At 28.0% G+C, this 15,289-nt stretch overlaps 1 protein-coding gene across 1 annotated transcript in view; it reads right to left on the bottom strand.

Annotated features, from left to right (window-relative positions):
• Positions 1 to 8,315, bottom strand: part of Fbxl7 (F-box and leucine-rich repeat protein 7) — a 317,288-nt gene extending 308,973 nt beyond the window's left edge. The window contains exon 1 of the mRNA XM_075365236.1: positions 8,011 to 8,315. The gene's annotated coding sequence lies outside the window, so the exon portion shown is untranslated. The remainder of the gene's footprint in view (positions 1 to 8,010) is intronic.
• Between the last annotated feature and the right edge of the window lie 6,974 nt (positions 8,316 to 15,289).

Raw genomic sequence — 15,289 nt, 5'->3', positions numbered from 1 at the left:
GTGTATGGTATATATGTATGTATGTTCCAGCGTAGCAGTTAAATGGCTGAATCGATTTAGATGTATGAGCCCGCGTTGGAATCCTTACGTTACCGGGAGTGTCATAGGCTATATAAATACGTATGTTTACGTATTTATGTATATATATTTAAATAAATTTAAAAAAATTATACTATATACAAAAATTTCACCTGTACACTTTTTAATTATCCTACATTAGTAATTATGCTATATTAAAGAGTGTTTGTCATCCGCACGCTTCACACGCTCAGAATGCACTCATTTGAAAATCAAATGCGAATTTCAAAAACCGTACTCAGAAGACATCTTAGTTTTTTTTGGCAGCCGTGTTTTTTAATTTTAACAGTTTTAAAATTTGTTTATATTATGAGTTCAAAGAGTTAAATAGTGCAACTTAAATAAAAGAATAAACCACCAGTTTTAATAATTAAAAAAATATCAGAGTAATAGGCCATTAAAAAAAAAGAAAGTTTTTAAGAGTATATTCATAAAATGAAATAAATAAATATACAAGTAATTTAAAATGTATATTTAATTTATACAATGGGGAGAAATAATATAAATTACTACGGCTTACAAAGGCAAACTAAATGTAAAAGAGATCGCCAGAACCGAATGTAAAAATATGTGCAACTTTGCTAAAATGAGTAACAATTTTTTCTTTAAAAAATTACAATATTCACTCCTACCAAACCAGATATCGTAACTGGTTTCATACATACAACACAATAATTTAGCTTACAAGAAGGGTCTTACGGTTCTGTTGAAATTTTAAAAAAATTATCGAACCGTTTGTAAAATTTTCCTATCAATTTATTTAAAATATTGTTAAAAAATTCCCTTTTACGGAAAAATATGAATTTCTTATAAATTCTTAAATAATATCAATTAAAAAATAATAATAATAAAACATTTAATTCATGATAGAACTCGAAAAATAAATCGAAATTAAAACAGGAGTAATACAAGGGTATGGTTTATACCAAATTTTTTTAACTGTGTCTTAGAGAAAGTAATAAGAAAATGGGAAAAAGAAGATAAAAGAAATTGGAAATATCATCAAATAAAATTGGGTCCGAAATTCAGATACAATTATGGACTCACCTCCGATTTTAATGAAATCTGGAATATACTTTATTTAGGATCTAAAAAATTTAAAAGGAATTGGAATTATCTTCCTAGCCTTTACCGACGAAATTTCAGTTTTCTCGAAGAATTTTTAATCCGTAGCAGAACAAGTAAAACATCTAAAAGAAATTGTCTAGAAATTAGGCTAAAATTTCCTTCCATAAGATAAAATTTATGACCAACAACAAAGATTTTTTCCTTCAAGTCCCTAAATAAAAATATGGAATAAACCAAAAAAGTTAACAAATTTAAATATGTAGGAAAAATAACCCGAATTAATGGTTTAAATGAAGAAAGTAATCAAACAAGAACGAGAAAAATGGAACTGGCCGATCAACTAATAAACAATACTTACAAATAAAAGAACACCACAATAAAATCTAAAATCAAGCATTACAATAAGTTAATCAAACCAGAAGGCCTGTAATGCATCAGAGTAAATCTTCAGTTTGAAATCAGATGAAATAAATGCAAGGAAATTTTGAGAAAAATCCTAGGATCAAAATAAATGAAAACGAATACAAGTTTAAAAGTAATAAAATTTTTTATAAATACAACGAAAGTAGAAAAGGTAATTATATACAATAATTATGAGCTCATCTCCGATTTTAATGAAATTTGTAATATTCCATATTTAAGACTTAATTATTCGTTACAATTTGAATTACTCGTCGGAAACGCATTTCACCCGAGTTACGTACGTCGTAAGTTATACATACTCTCACAAAAGTCTCATAATTCAGCACTGTAAAAATGTAATATATGTTATTTTCGAGCTAAATAATTTGGTTTCAGTGAAATTAAGAATTAAATTCATTTGAGGTTAAATTAAGTTAGGTTTTTAAGTAATAGGTTTATGTAAAATCTGCAATATATGTTATTTACGTTGTAAATAACTCGGTTTAAGTGAAATTTAATTGAGTTTAATTAGATTTTGTTCAAGGTTAACGTTAGTTTAGATAACTAACGAATCCGTGCACTGGACTTCGTACGATATCAACGTAACCTCTTTTTTTCTCTCTTTCTTTTCAGTTTAGCCTTCGGAACCACCATAAGGTATTACTTCAGAGGACGAATGAGGATGATATGTATGTATGCGAATGAAGTGTAGTCTTGTAAATTCTTAGGTCGACTATTCCCGAGATGTGTGGTTAATTGAAACCCAACCACCAAAGAACACCGGTATCCACGATCTAGTATTCAAATCCGTATAAAAGTAACGTCATAAATTTGCTTGATTCTATTTAAAATAAGCAAACTTACCGATATTTAAACGACTTTTTCCTGATGTGTAAGGTATTTCGATGTCGTATTATCAAAACTGCCTTTAATAGGTTTTGAACGTTGGAACTCTCGACTTCGAAATCAGCTGATTTGCGAAGACGCGTTTTTTAACCTCCGCAACCACCGTTACTTATTTTACTTCAGAGGATGAAATGAATGACAATTTTGTAGCGTGTGAAAATGCCATGCCTGACCGGGATTCGAACCCGGGACTTCCGGGTGAAAGGTCGAGACGTTACCACTCGCGCCACGGAGGCCGGCAGTATCAACGTAACCTAACTAAACTCACTAACCTCATCTAATAATTACACTTAAATATTAAATTGACGGTTATTACGCTGAATCCATAACTGTAAAATAATCAATTATTTACTCAATAAATAATGCAAATAATGAAAATAATGCATATTACACTTGTACAATGTTGAATTACGAAATTTTTGGTGAGGGTACTGTAGGAGGGATGTAACCAGATGAAAGGCATTTCCGACCAATGATTTTAGTTCTAACGAATAACTTATTTCCTAAATAAGTTATATTCCAAATTTCATCAAAATCAGAGTTGAGTCCATAATTGTATATAAATATCTGATATTTGCCGGCATCCGTGGCTCGAGTGGTAGTGTCTCAGCCTTTCAGCCGGAGGTCCCTGGGTTCGAATCCCGGTCAGGCATAACATTTTCCATACGCTACAAATTTCCATTCAGGCTGAATGTTCACAACAGCCGATGCCCGCACATCTTATTAAAAAAAACAAAAATTATCTGGGAAATTGTCAGATTCAATTAGAAAAGAAAAGTCGAATTCTTCGGCCACCTTTTGAAAATGAATAATGATAGGCTGAAAAAATAAATCTTCAACTAAATTTACAACCAAAAGAATGGAAATCAATGGGCCTCAGCGATTCAAAAAGAAGTAAAAAAAAATAAAATATCTGAAGAAATAGTATAAGATAGATTAATGTTCAGTAAACTAGTTTATGATTTGAAGAGTTTCCAAGAGAAAGAGAAAAAACTGATAATATCTGGTGATAAAAGAAAAAGCAAAGAGAAAGAATGAAGAATTGCTGGAAGACCAAGAAAGAAGACATCGAACAGAAAGAAAATGAACGAAAAATGTTACTTCACTTGGTTCTCAATCGGCCAAACTCGAAAAATCTCGTGAATTATATAATAATAAACCAGTCTAATAAAACCACTTTCTTGAAATGGTAAAATTAAATATTACAACACAGTATTAAAACCAGAAGCCTTGTATGTAGCCGAAACGTTAGCAACGAAATAATGAATAATCTACAAAAGAAGAAGAGAAAAATGAGGAAAACAAACGAACTAATTTTCAATAAAATAAAAAGATGTTCAAACATAGTGAATAAAAGAATGAATAACATCCCTCCAGAATGAATAATAACAGATTCACAAAAGAAATCTTTGAATTTCTCAATTGTAAAAAAAGAAACAGCAAACCGTTCAAACGAAAAATTACGTAAAAACGTTTTAGAGAAAACGAATATACGAAATATTGTGATATAAAAAAAATAATTTTCAGTATTATTTATTAAAGAGATTTTTGTAGCAAGCGTTTTCTTTGAACTCCATTAAACTATTCAACTTCATAGGTGAATACAAACCGAATGCTTCGGTCATTTTTATAACTTATAACTCTTACAGTTCCTCTAGTTTATATAAAATAAACCGTTTTTCGTTTAATATCAGAAAGTAATAAATTAATTTGTTTATTTATATTACCTGTCCCAATTTTTCCCTTGATTATAATCGATATAAAAAATTTAACCTTCAGGAGAAACCTGTCAAAATCGCTGTCTTTTAGAATGATGTTCCCTTCACCATACATCAATGTTTTTTGGTGAACAGAATAAAGGTTTAGATATCGTTATACTACTGTGCAGTAAGATACTCAGGTCGTTGAAATACCAAGAGGAAATTCCTCAATTTCCCCTTGTAAATCTACCTCGGGATAATTATTTTTGAGAATGGCTTATTCCTGTTTCAGAAGTGATCTATGTCAGGTCGCCTACAAACATTAGAGTAGCAAACCCTGAAAATACTATATAACATCAAAACATTCACATAATTTTTTTTTTTAAATGATTCATTTAGTATTGTGGAACTTTCAAGACATCTAATACAGCTAGGCCGATTCGATGCCCGCAGTGGCTATCAACTTCATTCAAGTAATAAATCTTAGTACAGATTGTTACATCTTTGGAATTCGAGGGTAGAATGTAGTCAATTAGAATTTAACAATAAAACGTTATTTGTACACATGAATTGTTAAATTAAAAACGAAGATTTGTCAGGTTGGAGCTTGGACTGTTTACCTTTAACACTTGGCAATCCAACACATTTCTAAACTTTGAATCGATTTTTGAAATGTAATATATTTTGAATTAAGATGTTTTTTTTTGTTAGTTTAGAACAAGACTTTTTTCATGGAAATCTTTGCATTTTATCAAATTCAGTCAGGGTTATAAACCTCACTGATTTTTGTTGAATTTTCGGTTTTTTGCGATATCAGCGAAAAATGTTTTAAATTATATGCTCCAAATTATTCAAAATTATTTTAATATATTTCATGATTTATAGGAAATTAATTTAATCTTCCAATAATTTATTCATACTTTTCTGAAAATACAATCAATTATTTCATTGCTATTTTAAAGATAAATTTATAGCAAAAAATCTGATACCAGCACTACATGAATTCCTTTTACGCCCATTAAATTACATGTGACATTTTTTTAAAATGAAAAGTACATAAAATTTTATTTCATTAACAACCTCCGATATTTTATTAATATTTCTTTTTTATTATTATTATTATTATTTATCGTAAAAATCTTTTTTACATTCAGATGTTAATAATTATTAATAAATCAATATATTTAAATTTTAAAAAAAAGTTAAAGAAAAAATGAGATGAAGCTAATTCGAACCGATGTGCCTTCCCAGATACAAATATTTGGTTAATTAAAAATTAATTTGGCTATAATTCTGGAACCAATGAAAGTATGTACCACTTATGACATATCGTTTAAAAGCTCTCAATGAGGACTGCAGTTAAGAAAAAGTCTAAAATACATTTTTTTTTGGGGGGCTTTTTTTGAACACTTTTAGCCCAGTCGATTGCAATAAAAAAGGGAGGTGCACAACTAGATGTTGCAACATTCCTAAATTCAAAATTTCAACACGCTACGGCTAATCGTTTTTGAATTATGCGAGATATATACATATGTACGTAAAGACGTCATGCCAAAACTAGTCAAAATGGATTCAGGGGTGGTCAAAATGGATATTTCCGTTCAAATCTGAAAAACGAAATTTTTCGCGATCACAATACTTCGTACAAGGACGTAAAAAGGGAATCGTATAATGTTAATCAGAATCGATCGTTTTAACTTAAATAACTTTAAATAAGATCTAGACAATCTAAGAATTTTACTTAGATAAAACTTAATCAGAAATTTATATTTTATAACCTTTATCCACATTTCATTTGTTCCGAGTGAATTTAATTATAAGAATAATTTAAATTTCATAAAACTGAATATCAAGCTGAAGGAAAATTAATTATTAATGACTTCAACTAAAACTATGTTACAAACATATTTGCGTTTTAAATTTAAAACAACGCTGAAGAAATAACTGGAAAGAAGTAAAATATATACAATTATATATATTTTGTCTAAGAAATAATTTTTTTCTATTTATTCTTGTAATGGTAAAACCTTCCACACTCCCATAAAATTAGACAAATCAAAGAATTTTGATTTTTTAGAAATGTTTGAACCAATTAAAAATCAATGAGCCTATAAAGTTTCAGCTTCCTACCTTTTAGTTAAAAGTCGTAAAAAAACTTTACATAGATTAACAAACGGATGTTCACCCAATAAAGATTTTTTAATGTTTATTTTGAACATGTATTTAACGTGCATATAAATAAAACAAAATTATATTACAGAATGCTTCTATATATAATTATCTTGAACTCATGTTAAGATTCATAGCATTCCTTTACATATTCGAGTTGATAAATATATACAGTGTTAACCTCATTTTATACATAGAAGGAAAGTAACAAAATTTATGACTTTGGAAAAAAATATTCTTCCTGGCTAAAAAATTATATTAGATGGCACACTAATTTCAAGAATAAGATAAAATTATAAATATCTGTAAGCTTGTTAAATTATTCAATTTCTTTGAATGTTATTAAACAGCTTTTATTACTACATCAAATATTTTTCTACATAGGAAAAGAGAAATATTCATTCTTTATTAGGATTATTATTTCATCTAAACGTTACTTAAAAAAAAAAAAAAACATCACTGACAGTTTACTCAATACATTGAGATAATCATTGCTAAACCAAAACCAGTAGGTTTAGACATGAATCAGGAATCTAAAAGTTATACTGAGCAATAATTTTGAATTCATCTATCAGTAGATAAATACAAAATAAATTCTAAACAAAACTGATTTTCTAATATTAAAACAAAATCAAAGCATATCAAAACGATCTTTTGATACCAAAGAAAATTTTTTTGAAAAGGAATTTTTAGAGAAGTTTGTTCATATACAGCGTAATATAAAGTATTCATGAATAAGAAATACAGAAAGATAAAGAAAGAATAGTGAGATATTTAAAAAGGTGGAATGTAGAAAATATTTTGGGTAAATAGACTACCAAATAAAAAAAAACTTATAAATCGATAAAGGATTTACGGCAAAGCTAAAACAAATAACAAAGATGGTTTTTTGTTATAGTTCCAAAAGCTTATGTTTCAGTTAAAACAACAAAATTATATTAAATAAAATGTCATAGATAAAACTATAAACAAAACCGAAAATTTGAATTTATGAAGAACATCAACGTATCTGAACAGATAAATCAAAATCAAATTAAACACGGGATTCAGAGTATTGGAGAACAGCATTAAATCGGTCAAATGAAAGACAAATAAAAATGTATATTGAACCTAGTTCTTAAATAAAAACCTGAACAGAGTTTTCAGATCCAACAAACTCTATTTTATGATTATTTAAAACCACTAAATGAAACCGTTACGCAGTACATTATTTATAGGCTTCTAAAAAAAAACTGTTATATTCCTAAATCGGTAATAATTTTGCTATATAAAACAAACATTTAAATATTACAGAATGCATGTATCATACAAAAAGAGAATAATTATTTTTATATGATTTTACAAAAACATTTATAATTTTCAACCTTAAGTTGTAGGAATTTAATTAATTCGAATAGCTTCCATCTTAGGTTTTATAATAATTTTATTCTAAATGAGAAAAGTTGTTTTAAATAAATTGTACATAATCAACAGACTATCAAGAAATAAAAATATAAATACAACTTTTCATACATTTGTGTAGGAGGAATTTCTTAAAGCAGATGTATTGGAATGTATTATATTTCATATACGAGTAAAATATTATAATAGTAATTAAAAGGAAAATAAAATATATAATTTTCGATAATAACTCTATACGATATTTAAAAAGTATTTAACGTTATAAATACAGTGTAGGTTAACTTACAAAGTAATCAAGAAGGCAGAAAGTCTCCATGTCCAACAGTAGTCATGGCATGGCCACTTACCACACAAGAAACAAAACTAAATAACACGAAAATACACAGACACAAAACTGTTACGTTCACAACAGAAGTTACATGGATAAATATTAAGACACAAATATCATAAAATATACACAATTATTTCAGCAACAGTGCGACTAACGTATGTATGTACGAATGTCAATCACCTCTATGAAGTTGTACACGCCAACCGTACAGACGACTCACACACGTTGCTTGTTCTGTGTTTTAGCTATTACCGGCTGGATATTCGTTGCCGACTGACTACAGAACAGAACTCTCTCAGTCGTTCCAGCAGTGACCTCAGCGCTGTTGCTGCTTACCACGTACCCCTCTACCCGCACTCACTCCACCCGACGCCAGAGCAGGTTTTCTTTCTCCACAGGCAGGTACACTCAGGTACATATAAAAGATGACCGGTATAGACCTCCATTCCGATCTCGCTAGGAACACGGTACGCAACTATCCTCTCCACCAGTTCTACCTACATATAATTCTACGTCTACCACTTCACCGACTTATAAATTTTACTATTATAATACATGTAAAAATGCAATAATTGTTTTTGTTGTAACTCGGTTAGGTACCAAGATAACTATCATACTAATAAAAATACGAATATCTATATTTGAAAACAAATCAGTCTGATTTTACAAAAGAAAAATAAATACACAAAAATTACCATCGGAAAGCTGAAAACTCATAATACATATATATATATATATATAAATCCACAAGTTAACATATTTCAGAAGAGTCCTTGCTTGTAATCTGTTCCTTAATTTAGTCCTGTAGGTCCATGCCGAAGCAAGCTTCCTGTTCTGTTTATACCGCAGAGAGAGCAAGCACGTACAAACCGACCTGTTAAGACAGTCTCATACTCTACTGCCAGTCATTCTTTCTCTCTCTGTCACTCCTTCTCTTGCTCGCTCCCACAATCTTTCTTTTCCTCCTTATCTCACAAATGTCCACTTAGTTAAACCATTCATTTGTGTTACTGAAATACATCATTTTACATCTATCTATTCATTCACATCACATGACTGTTTTCCTTTTTTTGTTTATTATTGTTATTATTAGTATTCTACTTCTATTTATTTTAAATGAGTTACCTTTCTTCTCTTCAAATCTAAATATTTTATAATTTTTTTAATCGGTAATCAAATTAAATATTATTAAACGTTACATTACATGACTGAAGACTGGAATTGTCCAATATCTTCTGTTCTAAAACTCTATTTTTTTGTTTAAAAAAAATTTTTTTGTATGTTCTTTATTTTTTGTTTATTTAATGACTAATAACGGTTTTAAATCAAATCTAGATTGTGTTTATTCAAGCATTATTTTATATTATATGGCCGATGTAATATTTATGATAATTATCAAACATTTTTAAAAGGATTTATTTATATGTACAATTATAAAAAACAAAATCATAATATATATTAATATTCTTCATTGTTTATCATCATGCATATCCTTATTTTAATATAAGATTTTTCTTTTTTTAAATTAACATAATCAGAACGATCACTCGGAGTTATAAAATAGTCAAATATGTCTTCCACACAATCTGTCCAGAGTTTTTCTATGATGTTCTGATAAAGTAGAAATTTGTCAAACATTTAGGTAAATATTTTTTTTTAATTAAAAGGATAATAATTGGAAAAAGAAACGAAGTAATACCAGAATTGATTTATTGTCCGAAATTACAGAAATGCATGCAAAATTATACTAAAGCTGTAAATAAATAAATAAAGGTTTCTGTTTTCTTAAGATTAAGTAATGGTACTACAAGCAAAAATCACATTTATTCAAATATCTTAAAAATTAGTTTTTTCTGATAAGATATTGTTAAAAATAATGTACCAAATTTTGGTTTCTATCCTTGTTTGTAATGCGGTAATATTATACTTAATTCCTTCCAACGTTAAATAACATAACTAGAGGCTCACTTCTCCAACATATAGTCGTATAGAATTAAAAATAATTAAACATGTGCTTCATTCGTTTATATAATTCTCATAAAATTATACTAAATCCTCATTCTTCCCCACCAAGAAAGTTACAATATTTTGAAACAAACTCTAACAGAAAGGTTGAACTATAAAAGATTTCTAATAATTAAAGATTTTATTTTTATTTAAAAATCAAAACACCACACGCACACGCACACGCACACGCACACGCACACGCGTACAAACATAAATACACGTACATATATATATATATATATATATTCACACACATACACCAATATACAATCCAGGTTTATTTGCATTCCATGAAGTAGAAAAAGTTTTGAATAAAAATTTAATTAATAAATAAACCTGGAAAAGACTGCAAAACATTTCCAACGGTGTCCCTTACATCAATAATTTTTTTTTAAATGGAAATAATCAATAAAATTTATTTAATTTAAAATTAAACTATTTACATTTATTTTATTTTTTGACTTTTACGAATGCAAAAATCAAATAATATTTACTATCATGGAGTAATAATTTTATTAAATAAACCTAAATAAATTATTTTATTTTATTTATTTTCCTAATTTTGCGATTGTTCAATTTTTATTTTTAGCCTCCGGGACCACCGTTAGGTATAACTTAGAAGGATGAAATGAAATGACAATTTTTTGGTGGAAAATATCATGCCTGACAGGGATTTAAACCAGGGGCCTCCGGATAAAAAGCCTAGACGCTATCCCTCGCACCACGGAAGACGGCAATCTGTTCAACTAATGAAAAATAAGCGACTCCCACACGGCTCACAATGAAATGAGGATAGTACACCAACAGAACGTTAATACTAAAGATGAGTTTACTCATTAAAATACGAAATGCTGTTGAGTTTATACGAAATTATCCTGAGATGATACCGAATACCGCTGGAAATATTTTACGTCGAGCAGAGTGCTTTGTACATTGTGAAGAAGGAATATCTAACAGATACCAGTTCAGGTTAGTTAATCTGTTACAATTTGTCATTTCATGTATTTTATTTTTTGTTTTCTTGTATTATCAATAATGTTTATTAGGTACAGAAAGAATAATAAAATTTTCTGTCTGTTTTGCTTCAATATAAAACCGACTTAAAAAGTTTCTATTTACATTTTACTGGCTATATTTACATTAATTTTCTCAGAATTAAATTCATTACAAGTTTTGTTACAAAATCTTCCGCATTTAACAAAGCTATTGTATTATAAACCTAAAAAAAAACTTGTTTTTCAACACCGAAGTTTGTGTTTTACGTCGGATATCTTTAGAACTACACAGTTCTGGAACCTGTTTTATCCTATTTCCTGGCACAAATTACATAAGAAATCACCAACTTTACTCCTTAATTTGGGTTCCAAATTACAGTAGGGCTTCTTTTTATTAGAAAACCTGAAATACAGGTGAAATATTTCGCTAGGCGAACTTGAAAACAAAGGGTTTTCAGACCTATTTTTATGTGAAGTTATTCATTATTTCCACCTTTAGAACATGTTCTGAAAGTTTTTCAGTTTCTTCGTGGGACACCTATATGTTAAAATATATATATATATATATATATATTAGCATATATATATCGTAGGCGAATTGAAAAGTCAGGCTTATTGTAGAGCCCAATCATTGTGCAGTGCGCCCGGAAAGTTGGAAAATTATCTGGCAAATTCTAATAAGCCTAATATTTTTCAGGCTTATTGTAATAAGCCAATATAACTTTAGGCTAATTAAAAAAGTGCAATTGTTTGCTCATTAAAAAGAAATAGAGGAAAATAAAGGTACAATATGTGCATTATTGCTTATATCGCTTCGCTAGCTAACCTTGACTAGCGAACGCAGGTTAAGTTTGGTTAAATAATTATTATAATTTCTCTGCAAATACCTCCAAATACCCACTGGTTTGGAAGAAAAAATGAGCAAAAAATTGCACATTTTCTAATTAGATTAAAGTTGTAGGGACATTACAATAAGCCTGAAAAATATCAGGCTGATTAGAAATTGCTAGATTATTCTCCAATTTGGCGATGAAATATGTCGTATAGGCTCTTTACAACAATCCCTGAATTTTCATTCGTTTACGACATATACAGAGTGTTTGTAAAATGGTGGGTTGGCTATAATTTTTCGGATTCTACTCGTAAAACTAAACAAAAATATAAAAATTTATATCTCAAGTTCGGATAGAGGAATCACATTAATATTTTGTAAGCGTCTTTGTAATAAAGTTTTAAAATTAGCAAAAAATCAGGACTTAAATACCTTCGCAAATTATAAAATGGCGACCAAGTTTATTTTTCAATCCGTTATCTCCATAAATATAAGTTTTATCAAAATATATGTTTGCTAAAATATTAAGCCTTTTATTTTGAAGAATATGACATTTTATTTTTTAAATCGGTTAAAAAATAGCCGAGTTATGGCAGAAAATCCATGTAATTTTGTGTCTGTTTTCATGTCCTCCACTTTACGTTCAATTCGATTAAATATTGTTTTTATTTTTTGTTAATTCTAATATTGTTGTAAATTAGTATCAAATTAAGTAATAATTTTCTCACAATAAAATTTAACATTACATAATAATAAAATAATTATTTTAATTTTTTACTTTTGAATAATTTTACACAACTACTACTGCTGATCATGTTAAAAATGTAAAACTGAAACTTCTTTCAGCAGGAAGGGTGTTCAGAACTATCACAATCAGCGTATCTAGAGCGACGAGAATCCTCATGGTACCTTACAAAGCAGCCATCAATAAACATTTTTCCTGAACATATGGGCAGGTATTTTTAATGATTATCTTTTGGGTTTTGTCATTCTACCAAATCATTTAAATGGAGAAAATTATCTTGTTCATTTACCGAAAATCTTCCACATTTTTTGGAACTTCTACAATTAAGAGGAAATATGTGGTTTCACCATGATGGAACTCAGCAAATTTCAGTCAGTTGGTATCAGATTTCCTGCACGAAACTTTCCATGAAAAAATGGTTAGGGCGCGGAGGACCAGTGACCTGGCTTGGCCGATCACCTGACTAAACCCTCTTGACTTCTACCTGTGAGGCCATTTGAAACATATTGTTTATTGAACTCCAATACTCAACATTGTGGATCTTCAGCAAAGGATCCAAAATGGATTTCAAGAAATTAGGAATACTCCCGAAATTTTTGAACGGTTAAGACAACCTGTCAGAAAAAGACTGGAGATACTTGTCTAATTTCTAATGGTGGAAACTTTGAACGTCTCTTACGGTTAACAATTTTTACCTGTTTATTTTAAAAAAAAAGTATACCTAATGTTGTACAACAATTAACGTCATAAAATAATTATGAGAAAATTATTACTTAATTTGATACTAATATACAACAATATTAGAATTAACAGTAAATAAAAACGATTAATATTTAATCGAATTGAACGTAAAGTGGAGGTCATGAAAACAGATACAAAATTACATTGATTTTCTGCCATAACTCGGCTATTTGTTAACAGATTTAAAAAAATAAAATGCCATTTTGTTCTAAATAAAAGGCTTAATATTTTAGCAAAAACATACATTATGATAAAACTTATATTTATGGAAATATAAGGGATTAAAAATAAACATGGCCGCCATTTTGTAATTTGCAAAGGTATTTAGTCCTGATTTTTCGCTAATTTAAAAAATTTATTACAAAGACGCTTACAAAATATTAATGTGACTCCTATTTCCGAACTTGAGATATAAATTTTTATATAAAAATAACAAAATGGCGGACAGGGGGAGAACAAAAGAGAAATTATCTTTTTTCCTAACGTTTTTTTTGTTTAGTTTTACAAGTAGAATCCGAAAAACTATATATATATATATTTATATGTAAACGTTTATTAAAGTTGAATGTTTTTTAATTTTTACTTTTTTTGGGGTCTATTTTTTAATTTAAAACGATTAAAATTAAGCATTGTAAATCATTTAATTAAAATCATTAAGAATAAAAAACCTAACAAAAATTTACATGCGTTATAAACTTAAACCTAAATTTAAAAGCAAAGATCAAACTTTTTATATTCTAAAAAAAGGTTTTTTATATTTTTTCTTTCATTTTTTGTTATTTTTTTTTTTAATTTAGGATTTTATTGTAATTGATTTTATACTTTATTTTATTTTATTTTTTTTGTGAATACTTCTTTTGAATGATTATTAAGTTCAAGTTTATATATATATATTTTTTTATTATTATCGAAAGATTTATTTTTGTAATAAATAGCAGATGTTTTATAATTTTCTAAACATCATGTAACGTATGATTTCAGGTGTAAGATGACTGAAGAGAATTTGTATAAGGTGAACGATAGAGGAAACAGCAGGATTAACGTAGCTTGTTAGCCTATATTTTTAATTAAATTAGTCATTTGATTTTTAACTTTTTACTATTTCTGTTTTTGTTTTTATAAATATTCACAATTTCACGTGAAAAAATCTATTCATTAATATGTATTTAAAAAAAGAAGATTTTACATATTATTTATATAATTTTATCTCTAATCAATTTAATGTCAAAATCATCCGGAGAAAGTTAATAATGTTAATTATGATATATTAGTTTATTTTAAAAGTTACAAATAAATAATACTAATTATATTTTTAAATATCAGGTCTAATTAATAATATTAATCGTTTTCAGTTTTTGTTACGTGAATAAATATTCCATGTTATTTTGTATAAATTATATTTAATTAGTTAGAAAAACATTTGTCCGGTATCTTTAACGTACCTTCACGAACGATTTCTTTGGATAAAGAATATGTTTTTATACGAGGAAAGTTTGGTTTAAAAATTGTTATTTACAAAACACTACTTATTAATCCCAGATTTTTTGTTTTTTTTTGCATTAAACATTATAAAATAATGTTGTACGTTGAATTCTATTGTTGGTTGTCATATTTAATTAGAACAATAATTTTATTCAAGGTCGAAACCAGAAACCTCTGTTTCAGAAGTAATCAGATGTAATTTTTTTTCCCTTCTATCTCATTTCATAAAGCCATCTGGTAAAGATGCTTTAAAAAATATTTTTATAAATTTTCAATGAAATGTAATGGATTAATAGAATCAAATTCCTAATTACTAAACATTTAATGCAAGTTTTGTTTCTCCCTTGATTCGATCTTTGTTGCAAACATTTAATTCCCGAATTAATTATATTCTTCCTTCAAAAAATATATTTCGAAATATAATACGGAATT

The sequence above is a fragment of the Lycorma delicatula genome, chromosome 5, assembly GCF_047948215.1.
Source record: "Lycorma delicatula isolate Av1 chromosome 5, ASM4794821v1, whole genome shotgun sequence".
In the NCBI taxonomy this organism is placed as follows: Eukaryota; Metazoa; Arthropoda; class Insecta; order Hemiptera; family Fulgoridae; genus Lycorma; species Lycorma delicatula.
The sequence above is the reverse complement of the archived record's forward strand: the minus strand, read 5'-3'. Positions and strand labels throughout refer to the sequence as shown.